At 36.1% G+C, this 26,520-nt stretch overlaps 1 protein-coding gene across 2 annotated transcripts in view; it reads left to right on the top strand.

The window, feature by feature from the left end:
- LOC145668634 (EGFR adapter protein-like) overlaps positions 1–26,520 on the top strand; it is a 1,410,624-nt gene that overhangs the window by 530,317 nt on the left and 853,787 nt on the right. Inside the window, exon 1 of one of the 2 annotated variants that reach the window (XM_081736677.1) lies at positions 21,637–21,931. The exons of the other annotated variant lie outside the window; for it this stretch is intronic. The gene's annotated coding sequence lies outside the window, so the exon portion shown is untranslated. Of the gene's footprint in view, positions 1–21,636; positions 21,932–26,520 lie in introns of those variants that run through there. 2 annotated transcript variants of the gene reach the window in all.

Genomic DNA, 26,520 nt, shown 5'->3' on the forward strand with positions numbered 1-26,520 from the left:
GTATTATCTATGATTTCGGTGCGAACACGAGAAATTTTAGCGATACAACCATATCAATATGTCGATAGCTATAGGTATACATCGTTGGTCGAAATTTCCAAATATAATTCACATATATAATTATCCGTCCCGCCAGATAATATGTCACTCTTAATCTTAAATCGGGACACTGAAAGATTCCTTAACATTCGGCGATGTTCAACCTAATTCGGAACAGATGGGAACCCTATTTGCTGGATCAAGGATATTTTAAAAATCCAAGAAAGTTATCGTGTAAGATATATGGGTTTTAAAAAGCACCACATAACAACGTTGTTTTTTTTTTCTTTTGCAATTTGTGCTACTATAAATACTGCGATAATTATTGTCTTATTAACAATCCAAGGAGTGGCCAGTTGGTCCTCATCTTTTCGTAACATCTTTAAACACGTGCATGCTCACTGATTCGATGTGCATTTATGTCGAGCATAGGGGTGTATATATAAAACGATGCTTACAGTTTTAAAGTGGGATCTGAATTAGTATAATGTGTTTGATACTTCCTCCACCGTAAACAGAACCTCTTTCCTTATGTATCAAAGACATACACAATAACTATTAGACCAGTGAAGAAGGCAAATATATACACTGTGCATTCTCAATTAACATGATCTATCTCATTCTCGCATCGATGAACGAGGTCCTGGGTTTAGTTTGCGGTGGAAAAGCTTAAAAATTTGAGCACAATTGCGGTAGTTTGGTTTCCATTGTAAACTGTAGTCCCTGTGTCATCTAGCCTCGGTGCTGATATGGGGCACTAAACTCCAAACAAATCACTATATAACTGAATAAGGGTAAGGGACACTTTTGTATAAAAGCTTAGCATTTTTATACGTAAGCGCACGTGAAGAAGCACTTAGTAAGTAACCTGGTTGAAATATTTTGGGGTATAAATAGAAGTTCAAATATTCGAATTCCTATAATATGCATCACTATTAGAATTTATAGACATTTTAGTGTGTCGGAGCGACTTTCCCTGCTCACTTCGAGCTTCCCTGATTTTAATTTCACCCCTGTTATTTTGACTCTATTGTAGTTCGTCTTGCAATTATAGAGGGAATCTGTGGAACCACCAAAATGAAATTACCTTTAAGCAGGCAGCAGGGAAGGCCATTCCGAAAGAGCAATATACGTGGCAACCGTCGCTATTCGGCAAGGGAACAATACTAAGTCAATGACCGAAACTGCCTCCGCCATGTTGCTTGGTAATAACATACGGTTGGAGTCTGTCCTGCCATCTCATGGGAAATAATAAATTTGGAGAGTGTTAAGGGATGGAGGTTGTGAGGAAATAAGGGAAAGAGCCGCGAGAATGCTCTCTCTCCTTCTCTAACCGGTTACTAACTTTTTAACACATTTCTCTCTTCCTCTCTCTCTCTCTCTCTCTGGTGTTCGCTTGCCTTGCTGATAGGCGCCGGTAATTCCGTTCTGGCGTAAGTTTCATCAAGTGCCTTCGTCCAGGTGCGGAAATTAAACCCATCGTGTGGTGACCACTGAGCGAAGTGGACCGTTTAGTTCTATCAATTCTTCTCCCTCCCACTTTCTGTGGTTTAAGAGGGAGAGGGGGAGAGAGTTATTTCGGTCTTTCCACCCTCTTTAGATAATACCCCTTCTCGCTCACACACACAGTCTATTTTCGTTTCCTGCTCACTACGACACGTTCATACTTCTGCTGTGTGGCAATATAATAATTTTTACATTTTCGTCTTCGAGATTATTTGCATTATTTTAGTGCTATTTTGTTGTTTACGAGCATTTTTTTATGAGGCAAAGATAAGAGTTTTTGTCTTGTGTATAGTCTTGGTCAAAAACACTTGACCACCACGACGCCCTTAAAAGGCCCTATTCTAACAACTTACGGTGAAAGCTCAAATACTTTGGCTGCAAATTAAGACTCAATTTCCCTAACAGAAGCCACAGTTGATTTCATCCCGAAGTGAGTTAGACTACAGAGCTTTTCAAAGCGAGGTGGGTGGCCAGGTTTTGCTGGAAACGGCTATACATTCATGTATAAATGTATTATATTTATTTTATACATACATTAAAAGCATGTAATAAAAAATAAAGCAACATATTTGTAGACATAAGCATTCATTAATATGAAATGTAATGAGACCTATAGTTTTAAGCCCAACACTAATTCGCTGTTGGCTAAAGCAGACAGATGATTAATTAAAGTGAATAATTATGAAAGAGTCAGTGAAGTGAAAATGTGGAAAGAAACTGGAAATCCTTGAGAATGGCCACAGACACGAAAAGGCCTGCTTGTTTCTGTAAAAAAAAAAAAAAAAAAAAAAAAAAAAAAAAAAAAGTTCAGGACAGTAAAATATAGCTGAATTGTAGATGTAGATTAGTAATAACTTCGAGACGGACGCGTACGGACAAGCAATGAGACAAGCGCCACTGTGCAAATTGTGAAGAATGGCAATTTAAAAGACATCAGCTCATGCTGCACTCACCTAAGTATGACTGTGTCCTGTTGTTCCACTTAATTTCGTACAAACAGAAAGGTACCAAAATCATTATAGAGAAAAACATTTTTTTTTTGTTCTGAAAATCTCATCTTTGCTTAAACTGGCGTTTGTCCAGTTATATGGACGCACGTCTATTTTAGAGCTTTTATTCTGATTAGTAAGAATATTCATATTTTAGGATCTAAAATGAATAGTTTTGCTGAGTGATGCTAGTGAATATTGGAATCCATTTTGGTAATCGAGTATTGCGGTAAGCAATCGATAGCTTACAAAATAAGGTAACCTGTTTCTTTTAATATTTGCCTTATTACTTGAGGATGCATCATAAGAGGAATAAAGTTACCAAGTTTTACTTTATATCCAAAAAAATCGATAGATCTATTGAGATTGTACTTGTATCATTGAATAGTACTCGAAGCCTCCTAAATCTACGGCTGGAAGTCCACGACCAGATCCCATGCGACCTTGTATCCAGATATATTTCTTCTACCAGTGAAGCTGAATCGAATTTGATATGATCAGATTTTGATTTATCCAATTGAAAACTGTTCGGAAATTAAGCGACTTGGTGCTTTTTTTGCCTCATTATATTAGAGGATGTATAGAAATTTTCACATCTTCCTTTGGAGGCATCCTCCTTGAAAAGTTCTAAAATCAAAAATCTACTGAGCGTCAGCTCCATTGTGTATTAGTCACAGTATTCACTTCAGAGTACACGTGCTCCTAGCGCTTCCAAATATAGTATCCACGCTCACAGCATTTCCAATCAGGAAGCTTCGATAATACATAATTTAATGAAAAGGAGATGATGATACTACTTATCTTATACGTACTATACTACAAGTAAGACAGAAACAGGTCAGTTTTGTGGGTGAGAAATAAGCAGTGCAGATGAATTTCAAACATCCCAATGCAGTCATTCTTAACTGGCCAATCCGCTGACGTCTCCATTAAGTTCAAATCAATCAATCAATCCAGCTGGCCAATGTGTGACGTAAGAGAAGGTTTTTACAACCAGAGAAATATCCTAAAGCAAAGGAGAGGAGGGGAATACTAATGCCAGGTTTCGTGTCTGTGACGTCACACGTATTCTGTTGGAAATGGCTATCCTAATGTTTGTTTGAAAGTAAATGGAACTTTTTTTGAGAACTATAAGTAACCTTGAATGATTAAGAAAAAGTGGGGCAAACACAAGAGTGTGAAATAACTATCACGTGATCAATGCAAATAATTATAATTCACAGTACTTCCTAACTTTGAGTGTAATTATCCTCTCTTAACTTTTTAGTTCTTTGAATTAAGAAAATGTAATAACAATCTCACGAATTTTATTCTGGACAAACTCTTGAGAACAGAACAAAGTTCTCCAAGTAATTTTAGTAGCTAAAGCCTTCACATAGGACTAAGAGCAATAACCATTTGTTTCTAGCCTTTTGTGTGTATGTGTGTGTGTGTGTACATGTATTTCATTTCTAACACTGTTTCCCTATATTAAACAAAGCAAACTGTGCATCTAAATCAACTTTTTTTAAAGAGTTAACAAGATATTTTTTTCGGTAGCAAAAAGTATTTTTTTCAGAGAAAACATTTTAACTTTTCAACCCCCTATGTTTTCCACACATTTCACTTCTGTTGCTTTTTTCAGTGTTATTTACGTACAGCAAATTGGATATTATGGGCTTGAATGACCGTAACTCTTCTTGAATGTAACAGATATAGGTCATTTCAAGGGTGTCCATAATTTTATTCCTTCTTTTTTTCTCTCTCCTACTGTATACATGAATGGACGAAAAGAAGAACGTTTCTTTTTTCTTTTAATAAAAAAAGGGGAACACAAAAGGGGTTGCCTTTGTGATAAACAGGGCGCTTTAAAAAAAAGTTCGGGAGGAGAGACGGGGGATAGTATGTAAGCTGCTACCAGAATTAAAATGAATGTGGAAAAAGTGTTAGCAAATACTGCGACACTCCATGGCCAGGCAGCTCATTCTCTCGTGTCTCTTTGGTTGCAAGCGGAATGAAAAAGTATCAGCCTTTTGTTTGGGAGGTGTTTACTAAAGTTGGATACGGCGAAAAAGAATGGTATAGTAGGGTGCTTGTTGAAAAGAGAGAGAGAAACTGTACTGACAGAGTATATGTATTGCCTGCACGTAGGTATATATATATATATATATATATATATACCTAGATATACTTAGTATGTGTTAGTCTTCGTGTGTAGAGGTGAAAGGTTGTTCCCCCAAGGGTACTATGCTTTGCCGTGGGAGGAAATGAAATTCTCCAGAGCTAACAAAAGACAACTACTACTACCAACATCGGTGTTCCTTTCTCTCTCTCTCTCCCTTACTCTTGGTCTTAACGTGCACCTATATGCTCTCTTAACATACTTCCAGAAAATAAAATAAAAAAAAGCTCAATAAAATAGGAAATGGTGTTTGCTTTTTTACGTAGTTGTGTGTATATAGTACTTGACTTGAAAACTGCTTCGCTCTTTTCTTCTGAAATCAGTTTTAACGTTGTTCCTTTTCCCGCTCCTCCTCATACACCTTCCTATTTCGGACACATGCATTAATCTGTCTTTCTGCTTTCCGAGACAACGTTAAACATAAGAGAAAAATGATACACTATTTTTAAGCCCCTTTCAATAAATCAAAAATGAGGGAACAAAGGTAATGTTTTGTACGTACTATATACAGGGGTTATATAAATATGTTACAATATTTTAGGAACAGAATCCTCACATCAAAATATGAAAAAAGTTCATATGGATCTGTGCTCAAAAGTGGGTAGTTTCGGAGTTACAGGGTGCCGGAAACCTGAATTAAATGAACTTCAAAATTTCATAGCTCCACTAGTATGAAACTTACTGTAGTCGAGTCAAGACATCACTGAGGAACTGCTATGTGAACTATCCAAATATCCATCTTTCAGAACCTCCGATACTTGCACAATCATTTTTAGACAGTCTTTTTGAGAGTACTTGATCACTCTCCACCTGTCTCTCTACAAGTTGGTGTGCAAGTACTGGAACATTCTTAAACATGGATATCTGGATAGTTCACATACCAGTTCCTCAGTAATGTCTTGATCCGACTACGATAGGTCCCATAGTAGTGGAGCTATGATCTTTTAAAGATAACTTAATTCTCGTTTTCGGCACCCAATAACTCCGAAACTATCCATTTTTGAGTACAGGTCCATATGAACTTTTTTTCTTATTTTGATGTAAGGAATCTGTTCCCAAAATATTATGACATTTTTATGATGTAACTCCCTGTATATATCGTGCATATTTATTCGTGTGTATATAGCTATATGGTCACTATACGCGCATTGAACGCTGGAGATCCAGATTTGATTCCCGGTAGGATTCCTCGTTTATCTGTAGTTTGAACATAGACTCTTTACTCGTCAGTAACACAGATTTTCTGCAAAATTCTTGTATTGAGCGATATACTTGTGTAAGTATTGGTGAAGGAATGACATACTCGTAATGTGTGGTTCCAGAACTATAATTTCACATAGTACCTATAATTCTAGGTGGCTAAAAGAAGCATATAATAATAGTGAAAACTCTCCAACCCATTTCTCCCCTCCATTAAAGGGACAAATTTCATGAAATTTAATCTTAACCGTAATCTAACTAGAGCAGTTGTTCGCAATAATCTAGAAATTCAAATAACCTAGAAATTTTTATGAGACTAAAAGAAATTAGGTATATGAGTTCCTAATCCATTCTCTACGTGCATATCTTTTCGACACACGATTATTTAAAATTAGACGAAAAAGTAGATTAATTTACCAAAGCGTGAGATTTATACGAATTGATTTTAATATACACTTATAATAAATTTAAATAATGCATTTCTTTTTATATTGTCAGGTAAGTTTTTCTGCAAGTATTTAACTCCAAGTACTACCCTACCCTCTGGTAAGATATTTATTCAGGTTAGTTTTGTTAGAAATACGTCTTAAATACATTTGATAACCACTGTTTCCAGAAGTACGCCTATAACAAGTGTCATGCTCAAATGTGGATTATTGTGAAAGTTTCGTTTGTAGTAATTGAAGACCTGAATTGCATAACATCCCAAGTCCACTCTGTTTCTTCGTATTTTGCGTTTTTTGTTTTTGTTTTTTATGTTAGCATCAATGTTTTAAGGGCTATTCACTTTCATAATACGTAAATCCAAATTAAAACCTTTTTTAAAAGACTACAAAACAATTTCAACTAAACAGAATAGCATGCCAAGTTTAATCTGCTTGTCTTTCTTCTAAAATCACAAAAGTACTAAGGTGGAGTTGGTATGTTCTGCAATTCAGATTTTCAATTCTATAAGCAAACAATAATGTTAGATGCAGTATCTTCTGTATGAATTTTCTATCACTTTAAGTTCAGAAAATTAGCCTAATACGTAGGCCTAGTGATTCGAAAGTACTCATGAAGAGAAATTTTTAATGACTTGAAGCCAGTTTGTGACAACACTTTAGTTGTATAAATGGATATACGAGAAGTGTTCAACAATTATTGTCCCTCACGTAGAAGATCTGTCATTTTTCCACATAATAATTGAAGACCCTCACTGTAATGCTCTTCTCCCACCTATGTTCTAGAGAACGAATACCAGTGTCTGAAAAGGAACTTGATGTCTGTGCTAGAATCCATTCTTCGCCAGCCTGCATAACGTGTTCATCGTTGGCAAACTTTGTCCCTCGCAGGTGCTGCTTAAGCTTGGGGAGCAAATGAAAGTCATTTGGAGCAAGATGTGGACAGTAGGGAGGGTGCTCAAGTATTTCAAACCCGGCAACAACAATAACGGCGGCGGTAAAGTAACTTGTGTGAGCAGGAGCATTGTCCTGTAGCAGCAGCGACTTCCTGTGTAGCATTCCTCTGATTTTCTTCTTGATTGCCTCCCTAACTTTTGGAATAAATTGTGAATAATAGTCACCTGTAATTGTCTTTTGGCTCTGGAGATACTCAATGAACAGTACGCCCTTATTAACCCCAAAAATCGTGTCCGTAAGCTTGGTAGCTGATGGCGTTGTCTTGAATTACTCGGAAGGCTGAGAACCGTGGCGCCGCCACTGCATACTCTGTTGCTTGGACTCTGGATCGTAATAATGAACCCAGGTTTCATGTCTTCGTGTATCTCCTTGAGTGTTAATCCCTTTCTTTGGAGGTACTTAATGACTTCTCTTTGTTCAGATTTGTCCATTTTCTCAATCGTCGCGCACCTTGATCTGAAATACAAAGCATAACATTAACATTATACACCAGACATGCCTGAAACTTTATCTCTAAACATTCAGAGGATACGTTGTGCTGCGTGTACAATTTCATGTATTTCGTATAATGTCTTCTATATCAGGAACTATAATTTGCTAAACACCCCTCGTATATATTAGTGTTTGTGTGTGTGTGTGTCACCGTTAGAAGAACACAAACAGCAATATATATGTACAATCTGTTATCAATAGTTAAAAATATATTTTTTACCTATACAAGGTATAAATAAGCGAAGAATACTGTATTTTCAAGCAGATTCCCATTTAATATTAGCAAGAAATAACATACTTTTTGGTGCCATAAAAATTCTTATTTTTTTCGATTTTATCATCATTTATTGGATAATATAGTGTAACTTTCAACATTGGACATTATTTAGACAGAAATGAAAGTTTAGGGCGTAACAAAAGTTTTTGGTTACATCTCATTAATCCCACGATGTACTACCATCTTGTTACGTCCTAACGAAAAGCTTGGTGAGAATCCACTTCAGTTTCAGATTCACTTTAATACAGAGCGTGGTTTTTGTACATCATCATTTTTTAAGCTTACAACAAATTTATTTTTTAATGATTTTCTCAAAAACTACACATGAGCATTTGCATTCAATCATATCATTTTGTTCGGCGTAACGGGTTCTATCGATTGCTATATCTGACGTTTGAACATTTCTTTTTTTTTTTCGTTATGTGCTAATAATGCTGTAGCACTTATTTAAGAATGGGTTTATATATTTCTACTTATTAACTCTGTGCACAAACGCCTACTAAGTTGATTGCAGTTGCATATCTATAAGGAAAAATTATATCGTTCTAATGAAAATGAAATGAAATCTTTAAAAATGAAAATTAAATCTTCCAATTTTAAGGTCCCACGGTTATGCCGACTAGGCTAAAGGATACGGTGATAGTGAGAAATGAAAGAATGACTGGAATGAATAAAGTGGGAGGAAACGGGAGAGCCCGGAGAAAATCCACGCACACGGTGTTTGTCCAACACAAATCTCAGTTGGCGCGAGCTGGGATCGAACCAAGTATCCCACGCACCAGAGGTGAACGCTCTACCACTGAGCCACTGTGGCGTCGTTTACAAACAAATATTTCAATTTTCAATTTCACGTTTAGACACAAAATGTTATTTTGTTTTATACCATAGTATAAACGTATATTCCTAGTTGTGCTGCATTCAAGATTATTCCAAGTTATATGCTCACAGAAAATCTGCATACTGTTTGTTTGGTTGGTTGTTTATTAAAGTTTACCGTCTCTTTTCACCAATGAAACCGCTGCGTGAGATGTGGATTTACTGTTTAAAGTGGAATTCGGACCAGGGTAATGCGTTCAGTTCTATCTAACCGGGAATCGAACTCTGGATCCCGTACACCAAAAGACGCGTTCAATATACCAGAAGGGTTGAGTTGATTTTAGTTTAGCGTCCCTTTCAGCAGCGAGGCTATAGGAGACGTGGACCTACTGATTAACGTGGAATCCGAACCACATGAGCTCCCGCCGGGAATAATATACCGGAAGGGAAAAGCGAAGCCTACCGTTTGTGTTATATACTCCAGTCCAAAAAGATTTTTGATAGTTATCCACTCAGTCATCTCAGGCATAATGTTCATTCAAACTTTAATTCAAACTAAAAACAATAATTAACTAGAAGCATCGGGGAATTATCTAATTCCATGCCCAAGCTTAAAACTTTCTTCGTGGAGTCATGTTCGTTCGAAAAATCTGCATCTATGCCCAGGTTCAATTAGCAATTTCTATGGCAGTGTGTTTAAATGCAAACATCTGCTTTACATGTAGAGTATTGTTTGAAAAATAATTGCCTCCCCACCTCACTTTCAAAAGTCTTATACTTTTCCCCAGATCTGGAATCAAATGAAACAAATATAGATCTTTCTTTGGCCAATTGAGATCCTTATTTGCAGAGCAATTCAAACAAATATAGACCTTTCTTTGGCCAATTGAGATCCTTATTTGCAGATCAATTCAAATAAAGATCTTCTTTGGTCAATTGAGATCTTTATTTAGGGATTAAATCAAACAAATATAGATCATCTTTGGCCTAATGAGATCCTTATTTAGAGATCAAGTCAAACAAATATAGATCTTCTTTGACCATTGAGATCCTTATTTAGGGATTAAATCAAACAAATATAGATCATCTTTGGCCTAATGAGATCCTTATTTAGAGGTAAAGTGTTAGAATTTCCTCATTAGAATTGCTACGATATGGGCTTCTGAAGCAAAGTGGGTGGTCATGATTTTTTTTAACAACACTGTACTTACATCCCATTAAGATTTTACATTTCAAATCTTCATGTATAGACACTTAGACATAAGGGTCTATTCCTAGTTGAATGATTCTTTGATATTTGCATCCTTTGTCAGTAACGAGGCTACACAAGCCGAAGCCTCCAGTTTAAAGTTGGATCTGCATGACTGTACTGCATTCGATACTCTGTTGTACGGAATCGAACCCAGGCCATTGTGCAAAAAAGTCACTCATGGTAGTCATTAGACCACCGGAGAGCCATTACGCGTCTACTTGTAATGTTTATTTAGTCACAAAATCCTATTCTTATTTATATGTACTCTTAGACACATTTATCCCGTACGGGGTAATGGTAGAACCAGTGAAAGAGTATTCACGTGTTGTGCAAGGCGTCTCTGGTTCGATCTCATGCTATGTGAGTTTGTTGTGTACAATAATGTGTCCGTGGGGTTTCTCAGGGTTCTTCCGTTTTCTCTTACAATTTCATTCCATCAACTATTTAATAATAAATACTTATTTAACAGAAAGGGCACAAGTAATTTAAATTTTATTTAATTTCGAACAATTAATAATAATAATAATAATAATAATAATAATAATAATACGACAGGAGATCTTTAGGCTAATCGTCTTACTATTACAGGCAGACAGAAATTCCCAACAAATGGAAAGAATTTATTATGCACTTATATTTATCGTAAATGAGGCGACAAAATGACCTTCAACATAATTGTAGATGATAATACCAACAACCACAAAAACGCATGGTCTTGTTCAACATTCCTGTAACTCTCCTAAGTTCGTATGTACGTAGATGGTGTGATCGGAAAGCAACAGTGTGAGTTCAGACACAATACGTCAACACTCTACATCAGGCATAAAGGAGAGGGGGAAAAAGTAGTAGTAGTAATACATATGCTTAAGGAAATTTGTACTTCAGTTAAAATAGAGGCTATATAATTTAATGGAAAACCTCCAAAGATAAGCTCCATGTAGCTTTCGAACCTCTAATAGAGCTAGCAGTAATGAGTATATTGAAGTAATTTGATCATTCCATCTCTCCTGTTCTTTCATGTAAGCTAAATTTTTCAAACTTTCATTTGTTTTATATTTCCTTCCAAAAAAGGTTTTGAGAGACGCAGTTCTGAATGACTTTTTCTTTAGTTGCGTAGTTTTAATACAACAAAAAAAGCTCTTGGAAAGTTATGATTGTATATACTCTCATGTGTACAGTCTTAGAAAACGACATAATACGATGTTTGAATTCCTCAAATTGGTTTTCCTCTCCTATGAATTCCAACTTAGAAAAGAAGTCTCAAAAAGCTATATTATACACAAGTAGAATAGGGTTGTGTTCACAATGCGAAAGAATTAGACTTTCTACAAAAATGTGGTCTAGACATAAGTCCTTTGATATTTTATTATGTACGTAATTAAATTACTGTCACTTCAATTATTAGAACTGAGTTTTTACGATGAAAATGTTTGTTTTTCTTAAGACATGAGGATTCATCCCCATGGGAAATCTTTCATTTTCTCTTAAAATGAGAAAGAGATTATAAATAATAGGTGACTAATAAAATGTAAAATAAGGTAGTAAATCAAACTGGAAATGTATTACGTAAAGTTTGTAAAGTCAATTTGAAAACTGAAAAATGACGAAAAAATTTCGAAACATTTCCGTCCTGATACTGAAATATTATGCCATTGGTAATAAGCAACTTATGACGTAGTGCCATCTATGAAAGAAATAATGTACCAGTTTCAACTGTCTAAGCTGCGCCAGTTCGTTAGGGGCAATCATTTGAATCTGAGCTCGCATAGATTCAACTGCATGGAAATGCCCCAGTCTATACAGCTGTTATTACTGAGTCTGCGGTGGAAGACTGTGGCTTTGAGGAACTTCAGCATCCACCCTATAGACCAGATCTAGAACTGCAGCCTTGAGAACAATAGACGTATGGTCTAACGGATTGTCATGTCGTCGTAGTGCATCTTGAAAATCTGGACGTGTTTACCGTAGTTTATATAAGATAAAATATTTGCAATAAAACAGCCTTTCTCGATAGCCTACATATTGTATTTTAATATTTTATAACGCGTGCATAAATACTGTTTTCGCAACAATCATATATCTACTATAAGTTGTAAATTAACCATTTTATCTGAAACTATCACGCCTGAACTAAAAAAAATAAATTATGAAAGGATGTATCTTATTTATTTAAAAAAATAAGAAAGAAATTGAAACTGACTTAGAATTCAGTTTATAGTGTAAATTTGAGACATTTTAAGGATTCTTCTTGTAATATCCTCCCTAAGTAGGCCTCCCTAAACCAATTTTTCTCCTATCTTCTGAATAACATATCAGAATTAATGTTACATTTTGAAGAGTCATTGGCAAAGAAATGTTTGAATTCGGCATTCAACACATCAATAAAGAAAAGGAACTCTATCACCACAATGCATAATCACCACAAGCTTATAGTTTCAAATTCTACTGTAGCTTTTTAGTTTTTTTCTTCGTCTAGTGGCCAGAATACGTACTGTTGGTTCATCGGATCTCGGATCGAATGCACTTCGTGATCAGATCTCATTTTAAAGGTATGTCTCGTCTTATATACTGTACCTCTGTTGTTGGTGTAGGTCATAAATATAAATCAATCAATCATTTGTTTCGTTTCGTTCTACTGTATCTTAACTGTTCTATTTTGAAAGCTAATATCCAAAAAAAGGGACCAAAGTAGTATCAAAACAATATATAGAAAACGTATAATATTGCACTTAAGTATTATATTCTTTCCTTTTCATTCTTGAAAACAAATGATATATAATAAAATATTTTGTGCTGTCAGAAGCAATAGATTTTATGTTATTTGCTTACAGTTTCAAGGATATCATTCCGTGCCAGCTTTCGCAAAAATTGCGAAGCGTAGCGCAACGGAAACGTGCACAAAACAATTATAAATACAGCGCCTATTATCGCAAACCAAAGAGCGAAATTTGGGTTAAATTGACTCAAATCGTTACAAATGGGGCTTCAAAAGTTTTCCAGGCGATTACCAAAAACACTTAACCCTTCTGCATGAAAAGAAATTTCTCCTTTTGTACGACTGAGCCAGGCCTGTGGCCAGCCCAAAAATTTAGGGGGGGCCCGGTAGAAGTTAGGGGGCCCGACCCAATCATATTATACTTCATCACCATATTAGAGTTCATTTTGCAAGCCTACCGTGAAATTTTATGGGGGCCAGCCAAAATTTAGGGGGGCGGCGGCCCCCTCTTTCCCCCCCGTGGATACGGGCCTGGACTGAGCTAAAAGCTTGGAGGTTCTCGCAAACACTTAGCGGTCAACTTGCTTGCTATTTGAGATGTGTTGCTTCTGCTCAACGCCCTTTCGCGACTCGTGCGTTGGTGTGGATAGGATGGTTGCTCATCGTGCCATGGCGATATACTTGAAAGATATTTTATCCGCTAGATGGTGCTGGTGATGCCTGCCTTCGACTGAAGCAAAGAAAATACCGAGAAATCAAAAGGAATATTTTAAAGTTGTATTTTGAGGAATTTCATAATAAAGGAAGCTTTGATGATATGTGTACCGGCAGTAAACGTGGTAACATAGAGAAATCGCCTCTGGTCATGCATTATGCGAACTCAACACACAAAGACATTGAAATGACTGCCTCCAACGAACTGACATCTTTAGACAGTGGAAACTGATAACACTATTTCTTCTATAGATGGCACTACATGTTATCAACGCCTTATTATCAGTGGCATGATAGTTGTATTTTAGTCAAGTCTGAAACTGTTGGAAACAGTGGCGTATTTAGGGGAAGGGGCTTCCGGGCTTAAGCCCCCCCCCCGAAATCTTACTTACTATAGTAAAGTATATGAAATATCTTGCAGAATTTTCACATTTTCAGGCAAAGCCCCCCAAGAAAGTTAGCAAAGCCCTCCCCGAAACAAAATCGCAAATACGCCACTGGTTGGAAATATCGTCGTATCATTGTGATTTACTCTTTGTAAATGTATTGTTTTATGTGTTACATAACTTATTTGCGTAAACATAAATCTTATTGCTTTTTATTAATATTTTTTGTCAAGGGTTAATTCAGCCGATTGCAGAAAGGACCTGAATAAAAAAACTATAAATTATAATCATTATAATTATGTTATTACGTGATGAAAACGTAACTTAAAAAGTACGGAAGAAAACATCTCATAAGAGATCGAAATGAAATGAAATTTAGATACTCCTCATTAATAGATTAACCGCTTGTCTTCAATATGAGCATGATCATTTTTAAATATTTTTTTCTTTAATATCTCAAAACCACACAAAATAGATTCAGATCCTTTCTGCAGTCAACTGCTCATTTACTCTGTCCGTGTGTTCATTTGTCCGTCCGGGACACGAACAATCTCGAGAATCACTTGATGGACCAGCATCAATTTTAGCAAAGGTGTACAGGGTCAAAAATTAAGAATCGATTTCGTTCGTGTTTTCTAAACTGGAAAGTATAGATGTCAACCATTTTCGGTTTTAACGGTGATCACGAAAGAGACAGAACGGTAATAGATAACGAGAAGCCGTTTTCTGCAATCACATCCGTTTTCTGCAATCCACTTTAATTTCTCTAAAATAACTAATTCTATGGCCTATGGAACCCGGAGGTTCTAAACCGCGTTCACAAAAGTTATCCATTGACTTCTCACCTTATCCAACTGAATCCAGTTTCTATTTTGTATTCCTACTTCTGCGAGATTCATCTTAATATTGTCCTCCTATCTGAACCTAGGTCTTCCTAATGGCCATTTTCCGTTTGAATTTCCAGAAGCGTCTCTCCTTTCTTCCATCCTAGCTACATGACCTGCCCACCTGAGTCTCCTTGACTTGAAGACCCTAACAATATTTGCTAAACTGTTTAAATTGTGTAGTTCCGCGTTACGAAATTTCCGCCATTCCCCATTCACGTTCCTCTTGGATCCGAATATTCGTCTCAGAATTTCATTCTCAGATACTTTCCGTTTGCGCTCTTTCTTCAGAGTAAGCGACCATGTTTCGCAACCATACAGTACAACAAGAAAGATTATCGTTTTATATATTTTACGTTTGGAATTCCTCGACAGATTTTACGAGGATAGAAGATTATGAACTGAATAATAACACGGATTTCGTGGTATAAGTCGATAATTAATTTATTTATGAATATGATTTTGGTCTCTAATTTCTCTACTAATTATTAAATAAGTACTGTTACTTCCAGTTTCATAATTAATTGAGAGAATATCACACTGTACAAACCAAACTCTTTACGTGATATACATCTCTACTTGCTTTTTAGGTAAGCTTCTTGAGTCTTATCATGAAATTTTTAAATATACAATTGCTCGACTTCGTTTCAAAATTTATTCTCCATTTGGCATTGATAACATTTCCAGTATAAAATATTAAGTCTGATACTAGCCGTTTTAAGAACGTCGTAAATAAATAAATAAGTCTAAGTTTTACTTTATTGAATTTTGTATTGATTTTTTTCGAGAGGCTCGAGAAAGAAAGTAAGATAAAAAAAAGTGCAACTGGTTAATTAACGATTTCTGTTCGTGTGTGTGTGTGTACGTGTGTTCGATGACTGATGCTCTAATTACGGTAATCTCATTAGAGGTTCCGGAAGCTTTTGGTGAAATGTATTTGAACTTTGCGTAATGACCTCATTCGCTTCATCTCCAACCAACGTAACGAACGCTTCTCGCCATGTCAAATGCTTTCAAGCACTTTTCTTCTTTTTCAACTACCTGGTTCCACAGTGGAACCACTTGGAGCTGGACACTGAATTAAAAAAAAAATTCTATTTTTGTACGCATTCGTATGTGGAGATCGAATCAGCAGATCATGTAAAGAGTGAATTTAGATTTCATAGTGTTTGATAAGGTAGGTTTTAAAGCCAAAATCAAGAATAAAACCCGCAATAATTAAAATAAGGTTGATTTGCCGTGGGAATTTTACAGCTGAAAACAACATATTTATACACAATCCATAGCATTTAAAAAATAATATTGTATATTATTGTTAACATTCAATTTTGGTAAAGAAATATACTCAATCGAATTACGTTTTATAACTCGCAAGCACCCTCTTATCTTAATGGTAAGTACTTTCGGTTGTAATAGGGGAGAGACTCTTCAAGAACATGGTTTGAATTTTACGTTATGTTATAAGTATACGTGGCATTAGTGCTGTATCGCCAGCACTAATTTGAAAATCGAAAAAAGTACGAAAATGTACTGCATTTGGTTATATTTTTTGGTTGGATTATATTAAGTGGCGTTAGATTACGTCAAGCGTGTAATTTTATTATACCGATCCATAGTATTAGTAGTAGTAGGACTAGTAGCAGTAGTAGTAGTAGTAAGAACGGGTTAGAAGCCCCGCAGGGGTTAGTTGGGTTCTGTTCTCGACATGAAATGGGCAAATTAAAGACTTGCTCAAATTTTTCTTGCCCCTTTTACAATCTATGGATTCGTATATTACAACAAGTGTACCTCTCCGCGAAATAGTCCATCCGCCTCAACATACAGTGCCGCTTATAACATCAAAAACAACCAAAAAAATACAACCATTTTCTTAACTTTTATTATTCCCCTTACCTGACTTTCACTCATTCTTCCTCACAAACTTAAATAAATTCTCCAATTGACCCGGTAAATTTCCTAAAATTGGTCCGGCGATACGGCAGTTAGCCCGTATGCTTTATATATAATCTATTTACTAAGATGATGTTATACTACAAACAATCTAGTGATAAAGTAATATCTTTCTGAACCAATGATAATTAAATAAAATATTTACATTTTTCGTCCCACAGTTATTATGCCCTGTATGTCAAAGAAGATGAATGATAAATGAAAGAGAATAGTTGCAAAAAAAATTGGTGGAACGAGAATGTGGGAGGGAACGGAAAAGTTACGAGAAACCCCACGAAGATAATGCTATCAACCGCATATTAACATAACCTGAGATCGAACCAGAGATCACTCGCACCAGCAATGAGAGCTATACAACTGAGCCATGAGCCTCCTTTTATCCAAGGACGGAACCAAACTGACCAGATGGCGAATATTAAGCCTGATATTCGCGACTCCACAACAGAGGGTATTGTATGGAAATAACTAACTACATACTGATATTTACTGATAATATGATTTTTATTCCTCCTAACCCTGGATCCTTTAATTACCCCCTTGAAATATATTATTGACATCAAAGTTCCGTCAGATAGAATCTTGGCGACACCACTGACAGACAGGTCATGACATTGGAAGGGACGTGGTAAACGAGTTCTGAGTTTAAGAAGAAAATGGTGAGTTACTCAACTAATGATCCACTCGTCATATAGCCTAGATCTTAGTATCTGGACTAGCATTACATAAACAGTTTTCAACTAGCTGACAGTTTGTGTGCAACACTAAGTAAGTGGTCTTCGTACACAAGTTACCGCATCGGCTTTCTATCAAGGCTGCCCGGGTTCGAATCCCCACAGGCCCGAACTTTTTAACATCCCTCAATTTGAATTTGAGTTAAGAGCTAAGCGATTCTTCGTTTCAAGTTCAATCCATACTCTGTGTGATATGGAAGATCTTCGGTGAAGAAAAAAGTTGTTCGAACGACGGGAAATTGAAATAGACACAGATTGAGTGGAAAGATTTACAAAGTTTTTTTCTTCAATGATATTTGATATTTTCATTTAATTTCAACATTTTTTAACTCACGTATGATCAGTGTTTTATTCTTTCTTCTCTCATGCAGAATGTAATGCAATTATATAGTATGCACATAAAAAAAATGTAATATCAATGATATATATATAAAATTCATTAGACAACACATACCAAACACTAGAGATTTTTCTCAAAATGAAAAATTTCTTTGTGCATGTTCGTAATAGAAGCATGTTTCAGTGCTCTACAGACTTACCAACTGTCGCCTGCTGATTGAAATGTTACGTGTAAATTGGACTGTATCTGTCCATGCGTGTAGCAAAGTAGTAAACTTGAGCTAATGGATTTATAGCAGTCAGGGGCAGATACTTTTGCTGATGACTGTACATATCCATACAAACACAATGAAGACGTACAAAACAAATGTAAAAGGGCCTTTTCGTTTACGGACCGGCAAACGAGGGTGGCAGAGAGTGTAATGATTACTGCAAAACTATAAAGAAGGTTGTCTAACAAAGAAGGGTAGCGAAAATAGACCGAAGTAGACAGAGACTAATTAATGCATTCAATAGAGCTAACTAAATAAGTGACGTATCCTAAAAGAAAAAAAATTCTTGAATACGGTTTTCGAAACAAAGAAAATCTTCGTTTACGATTTCCCAGACAAAGACAAATTTACTTGAATACGATTTCTGAGTCAAAGAAACTCTTAATTGAATACTGTTTCCGACACATTCTTGTACTCCAATACCTGAAGATACACAACTTAAAGTTCTAGTGGCTCCAATCTAGCGAAACATTGGGGGCAGGAAGTATTCGGGATAATCGTCGTTAAATTTGTAGAAAAGAAAAAAAGTTGCCCTCTTTAATGATTTGAAAGTGGAACAAAGAACGTATGTGGATAAATGAATGTACGCCTGATGCTTTATGCAACCCTATGGCCAGCACTTTCTTTGTGGTTGCATACGAGAACGGCGTAAAAGTATTCATATTACGTTTATATGAATTACTTTTTGGTATATGTCTACCCCGAAGTTTTACACCCTAAAGTCTACCGGTTTATACCCTAATCATCTTGTTTTCTCTACGTCAGTCTATGTTTAATTCCCTTCCCCATACCTTCAATATGTAATTTCCAAAATTCGAACAGGTGAATGAAATGTTTGTATTCAGTACATTAATTTGGTGCCTTTTGTTTCCAGCAGCTCAAAAGAAACATGTAGAGTAGTTAGATAGGACGAATGCTGCCTCGAATTATCGAAAACTCGTATTATACAAGGAGAGAACTTTTTTATATTTTCATAATCTCTATACAAGTACAGTATGGGTATTAACAAGCTCTATTCAAACATACTTAAACTAACGAATTAATACAATTTACACATTTAGTTTAACAATGTCTTACGATTATGCACTGAGTTTAAGAGAAATGGTGATAATGGCAATGAATGAATGGTGTAACGAATAAATTAAAGGAAACGGGAAAACCCAGAGAAAACCACACACATACTATGCTCCTCCATGGCAAACTCCACGAGGCGCGAGATAGGATTAAAAAAAACAAGGACGCCTTGCACCAGAAGTGAAGTCTCTAACACTGAGCCAGCGCAGTCCCCCCATATAAACTTTATTTCTGTTTATAATGCAGTGAATATGTGTAAATTCTGCGTAATAAATGAAATGAAATGACATCTTTAAGTTTTGCGTCCGACGTTATGCCGGCTAGGCTAAAGGAGACGGAGATAATGAGAAATGAATGAAATGGTGGAATGAAGAAAGTGGGAAGAAATGGGAAAACTCCGAGGAAACCCACGCATACTGTATTTGTACACCACAAAGTTCACTTGGCGTGGGCTGGGATCGAACCCGGGACCCCAAGTACAAGAGGTGAACGCTCCACCACTGAGCCATCACAGGCCCGCTAAATTCTACGTATGATAAAAAGTTTTAGTGAGGTATATACCAGTTGGTACGTCTCATTGAGACAAACAGAACAACACTTGAAAGTGTTTAAGGTTTCATGAGTAGTTTTCGAGAAGCTCGAGAAGAACTTTCTTTTTTTGTAAGCCTAAAAATTCATGCTGCATGAAAACCATCTTACTATTTTTAACGTGAAACTGATATACTGAAATACACTGTGACTCTCATCATGATGGAGAACGCGGTGGCTCAGCGTTACAACGATAACGTTGTACGTAGCATTAGCAATATGTGCCTATTTTACAGAAAGGGATCAGAGGCGAATTATGTGAGCAATATTATGTATAAAGAAAAAGAAAGACATTTAGAGATTCTGAGATATTATTTGTGTAATCGGTAACTAAAATAAGAGTTGTTGTTACTATAGCAACATCGTAAATAAATGTACATGTACGTGGACATCTTGACGAGTAAATAAGTGTATGTATAAAGGTCTAGATATTTTGTTGGATGTGCAGAAAAGTTAATTATGTACGCTTCTCATGGTCAAGTATTAAAAACCAGTTAAGAAAGTGATAAACGCGTTGAATTATTTTGAAGATTAACTTAAAATACGAACCAGGCCCTTACAGCGTTAGAGCGTTCACTCCGGTGCATGAGGTCCTTGGTTCGATTATAGCTCGCACCAAGTGAACTTTGTGCTGGACAAACACTGGGTGCGTAGGTTTTCTCGGAGTTCTCCTGTTTCCTCCCACTTTCTTCACTCCATCATTCCATTTATTTCTCATCATTACCGTCTACTTTAGCCTAGCCGGCACAACCGTGGGACGTAAAATTTAAACAATTCATTTCATTTTCATTTTCTCATCAAGCTCTCCAAGTCGTTAGATCACACTAAGCTGGACAAACTGACATACTAAAGGCTAAATTCTGTAGTTTTCAAGGAAATCAAGGAAAATGAACTTCTCTATGGTGCTCTAGTACATGTCATCCCTTAGCAATAATAACAGACACTTTTTGTTTTGCTGAAATAGATATGAATATGAATTTACATATTTTATTTGTAAAACAATATGATTTTAACTTCCAGATTCATACCTATCCTTACATGAGTTTTTCCAGCGGTGACACAATACTCCTAACTAGGTACGAACGTAAGAAGTTTTTCGGAAGGTGTCCAAACGTTTTCGGGGAGACCAAATTCAATATGAGAATGAATATATATTAAAATTTGTAAAAATAACCCCTAAAATTAGAATAAATTTAGAAGGATCCAAACCCACAGAACCCACCTTTGCTCCTAACAGTGTCGCAAATAGGTCTTACAAATACAAACATACTACGTGTAAATCTGTCTAATACAAATGATGCTTTAGGGGACAAGAAAAGAAAATTTATTTGCTTGGTTGGCAAGGGATTAGAACTACACATTTTGGTTGTTCTATAGATATGTTACATAGTAAAATAATAGTTACTGGTATCATAATGATTTCAAGATAAGCCATAACTTTTTAATGTTTTATCTGACGCTGTTTCCTTCATACTGATTATGCGCAAAAACGATAGTTTTATCAGAAATACTTGATTTTGCTAATTATTTTAAGATCAGCGAGTTCTTGTTCTACAGAGTACGATGTTTACACTCATATTCCCCTTGGTAAAAGGTATGCTGTCCATTGGTGTGTATTGACTTTGTTAACTGAGTCCAAACACTTATAAGTCTATGTAATAGAAAATACACTTGTCGTATCCTTGTTTTCCTACATACCCGCTACACAGAACATCCACGTGGGTTGCGGGTGTTTCAGGCGTTCTGTGGGCGCAGCATGGAGACGTCATCTGGTTAAAGTTAAAAGAGAGGGGCGAGAGGGCAAAGCGCGCAAGCGAACAAAGCCAGTGAGGCAGGCAGAAACAACTTCAGTTAGTATTCGGCGGTAGTCCGTACAAGCAAGCAGGGAGAAGCTTCATTTCGTCGTGTTTCTCTTCCTCGGGGACTGTTTTCGACGTCAGTTTCCTCGTTCACGTAATTTTCTCACTGACGCTTAACAGTAATGCGATGTATAAGAGTTATTAATATTTCATCGATTCTCTGAAAAATAAAAAAAGAACCTTAGATTATCTGTGTATCCTGTTAGTTATACAAATCGGATTTGCGTACGTGTTTTACATGTAGTATACACTTCAGGATAACCATATATCTTTATCATTCTGTCAGGTGAGTAAGGTTTATTTTCTCTCGGTGTTTCAAATTTAATTTTACCTTCTTATTATCTGTTTTAGTTATGATTTTGTAAGTAGTAAAATGTATCGTTATTTCAAACAAATTTTAGTGGCGTATTTAGAAAAATCATTGTTACATCTATATTTTTTTCTTAATATTAAGATTTAATAGTTAAGATGCTCGCCTGATTTACTTCTTAAATGATTATCGTTCGTTCCTGCAAAAGAATTACGTGATTTATACGTTTCGATAAAAAGGAAAACCTGTGTTATGAATAAATGGTTTTTTACTTCACAAAGTGTAATTATTCATGGTGTTAGCGAGTTGATTCCGTGTGCGTTCGGGGTGTGCTGTAGAAATTATTCTTACTACTGGACTTATGTGAATATATATATATATATATATATATATATATATATATATATATATATATATATATATATATATATATATATATGAAGCATGAATATATGAGGTTAAAGAGCAATAGTAGCTATTTAAAAAATTGGTCTTTGTACTGATCTACTTAAAAACTACTATGAAACAAAATGGGCAGGCATGGTATTTATTACTTCATGTTTGAATAAAACTGATGATCTGTCATATTACTCCAGATGCAGTCTGTCTTTGTACTATATATATTTTTGAGGAGGTGCTGTAGCTCAGTGGCAGAGCACTCACCACTGGTGCATGGAGTCCCTGATTCGATTCCAGCTCGCGCTAATGTATTTTGTGGTGGACAAACACCGTGTGCGTAATTTTTCCTTAGAGTTTTACCGTTTCCTCCCACATTCTTCACTTCACCGTTTCATTCATTTTTCATCATCACCACCGCCTTTAGCCTGCCCGGTATAACCATGGGACGGAAAACTCAAAAGATTTCATTTCATTTTTCTCAAGTTTACCAAAATTCCTTTATATATTTACACTGTTTGTTCGCATGTTCCTCCATCCGGACACACAAAAATCTCAGGAATTATCTGATGAATCACAATCAATGGTTGTCAGGGTCTAGAGAATCGAATATTTGAAACGTGTTGAGTTGAGTTGATTTTAGTTTAGCGTCCCTTTCAGCAGCGAGGCTATATGAGACGTGGACCTACTGATTAACATGGAATCCGAACCACATGAGCTCCCGGCGGGAATCGAACCCGGGTCTCCCACGCCAAAGGCGCGTACGCTAACCTCTTAGCCACGAAGGGAAAATTTGAAACGAGCTGGTTGATGGAAGTTATATTCAAATCGTATGTGATAGAAATGAACTTTTTCGGGCTTTGACGTTATTTGATTTGGTTTTGAGTTTAGCATCCCTTTCAGCAGCGAGGCTATAGGAGAGGTGGACCTATTGATTAACGTGGAATCCAGACCACATGAGCTCCCATCGGAAGTAGAACCCAGGTCTCTCATGCCAAAGGCGCGAACGCTAACCGTTTAGCGACGAGGGGAGCTCCGGTTTTTAGTGTTATCATTACAGAGCAAAGACGATAATATATAGCGATAAGTGTTTCCTGCAATCTGTTAGAAGTCGGAAAATTACGTATCATCACCATTCTTATCTCTCTACTAAAACTAGTAGCAATAGAAATCCAGTACAAATTCCAGTTTCAATATTGATCTACGTAGAGCATAAACGCTAAGAGATAACAAAACTAGTTTACTTTTCGAATCGATTTAGCGTTCTAAGAATAAATCTTTCTCAACCATCTACGCAAACTGGAAATTACCAGTCTTAACGTTGATTGCTATAAAGTAAAAAATAATAATAAATTTAGGGAATGATTTCCACAAGAATATATTCCGTCTCCACTCTAATCTCTCTACTGAAACCGGAAGTGGTAGAAATATATTATCGTTTCCGGTTTCATCACTAAGTTATAAAATGTCAGGCTACAGAAACCAAACTTCGACACGTGGTGTATATGTGACATTAGTACTCTTTCTCAACATTTCACTGATTATTGTAGGAAACTTTAGTTTGGTTTCAGTAAAGGTTTCTATTTCGAAGGAGGGGGCGCGGTGGCTCAGTGGTAGAGCGTTCACCTCTGGTGCTTGGGGTCCCGGGTTCGATCCCAGCCCCCGCCAAGTGAACTTTGTGGTGGACAAACACCGTGCTCGTGGGTTTTCTCGGGGTACTCCCGTTTCCTCCCACTTTCTTCATTCCACCATTTCACTCATCTCTCATTATCACCGTCTCCTTTAGCCTAACCGGCATAACCGTGGGACCTAAAACTCAAAGATTTCATTTCATTTTTTCTATTTCGAAGGAATCAATAGAATATGTTTGTGAAATGTTTATTCATAATTATTTATTCATATCCGTATTATTGATTGCGAAATTAGAATTTAACGTCTTTTTTTATACAAGGGTAAAAGTGAATCTGAAAAGGTAGGGGGACGGCGGAATTGAGACGTTGATCGCGCATGTAGAAAGCACTGCGTTGGCAAATTGTCTATCAAGATTATTATAGAAAATGTAACCAAGTCTTTCTGGCTTTTCTTTCTTTTTTCGTTTTCCCATTTAAAAGACTAATTGTTCCACAAAGACCTTTCTGCGAATTACCTTTATGTTAGCGATATCTCTTGGCGTCAGGTAGGAGGTAGGGCAGCTAGCGAGAGCTTAGCTTGACTGTGACTATTAGAACGTAGCATTACTGACAAACTGAAGCGTAGTATGTTTGTAATAAGGATTTATAATATTGTGTACGCCTAAATGTATGCAACACACAATTCTTACGTGTTTTGAAGTTAGCATATTAGCCTTACTCACACACTGAGAATTTTTTGTATTATAAATAGGATTTCCTAAGTATTTCACTTCCTCCTCTTTAACATCCTTATTTAGTTTCAATAACGAGCACCTATAGGCAACTTTCAAATTACGAAAATAACCAACATCCAATTGGCGATCCAAGATACAAGCTATTTATGTATTTTTGCCTAGCTTTTAATACGTAAAACTGGGTACTACTAGGTACAAATTTGTAATCATTTTACGTAGAAATAACAATCATCAGACAAAAAGCTAACTGGTAGAAGTCCCTCCCGTCTACGAAATAAAAGTTGATATTTTTCACTATTAGAAGGTTTTAATTACAGACATGTCAAATTTAGTAATTTAGAAGGTCAAATAGTCATCAATGTACAATAGCGCGGGCCGCAAGAGGAAACTCCCATGGTCATACTTAATGTTGTATTTAAAAAGCAAGTAAATACGGAAAAAGCTCACATAATTCAGATAGTAGATGGCTATCTATTTTTTCTTTCCCGGTATCTAGCACCTTTTCTTTCCGTAATATGTTTTCGAAAATCTGGAGACATGCTGCTCGGACTAGCGAACTTCAGAACAGAGGCCAGATGAATGTTAACCTGCATCTTGCTGAGAACTTGTTTGTTTTCATAAGTGAGAATAGTTGTTCATATTAATAAGTCCTACCAAACATAGAATCAAATACGATGAAAATTTGTGTGTTCCTTGAAGAACTGCACAGGCAAATATTTGTAAAATTCGGGGATATCCAGGTCACTGATTTTCTTTCTATTTAGACTTCAGTCGCTTTTAATTTCTATTAATTCCATTTGTAATTTGAGTATTTCATTCTCAAACGAAGCGTCGGTTGAATTGGGGTAGAAAGCAGGAAGAGCTCATATTTCATAGATCTGATATCTCGGAACCTTCTTCCAATTCATCTTTCAATTATTGGAATTTCTCAGCATGTTTTGTACAAAATAGGTTCCCTTGAACGAGTTTTGCACTTACGTTAGCAAATGTTGGGAAGTGTATCGAGTCCTCGATTTCTCTCAGTGCAGTAACTTGTGTTCGAATAATTTTACCCGATCATTCATGTTCGTAATAATCACATGTTTTCCTTGTAGTATCAAATTCAAATCTCACCAATATTTCTTAATATCAACCATGAAAGAAACATATTGTAAGCACAAAGGATCTGTTATTAGACCGGTATTTCGTTCTTTGATTTCCAAGAAGTGGAGAATTTCGTCTCTCAATTTCCATATCCTTTTGAGAACTGTGGAGCAGGATAGCGGCGTAGTTCTGTGTAACAGGGAAGCTCATAGCATATGTCTTCTAAATCTTCCAAGAAAGCAGGAAATTATTACTGGTTTAAGTCGTAAGAGCTTGGGTTGTTCGTTATTTTTTTTTATCAGTTCCATAACATTTTCCATGTTCATCATTCTTGAGGATAACACTCTTGGTGTATAATGCAGTGAACACGATGGAAATTTGGTTTTTCACTAAATTTACTTATCTCTTTGTAAGTATGCTTTGAAGTCACAATTTTCCCCATTCATGAAATTCTGTCCGTGGTCATTCAGGAGAGTTGAATAGAGGCAAATCATAGTTTTGAAGGGACGAGAAAGTTTTAACTTTTTTCTTTTGAAGTTTCATAAAACAAAACTTATGTACTTATTTATTCGATCAAGGTTACAGATATTAGTGAACTAACGATATTTTGAGCTATACAAATAACAATTGGTGGTGTATTTCTTTAATTATTGAATATTAAAATATTACTAAACAAAAAAAGAAGTTGAAATTTCTTCGAGACATGATTATGAGTTTTGAT

The sequence above is a fragment of the Thermobia domestica genome, chromosome 13 (genome assembly GCF_964235325.1).
Source record: "Thermobia domestica chromosome 13, izTheDome1.hap1.1, whole genome shotgun sequence".
Taxonomy (NCBI): domain Eukaryota; kingdom Metazoa; phylum Arthropoda; class Insecta; order Zygentoma; family Lepismatidae; genus Thermobia; species Thermobia domestica.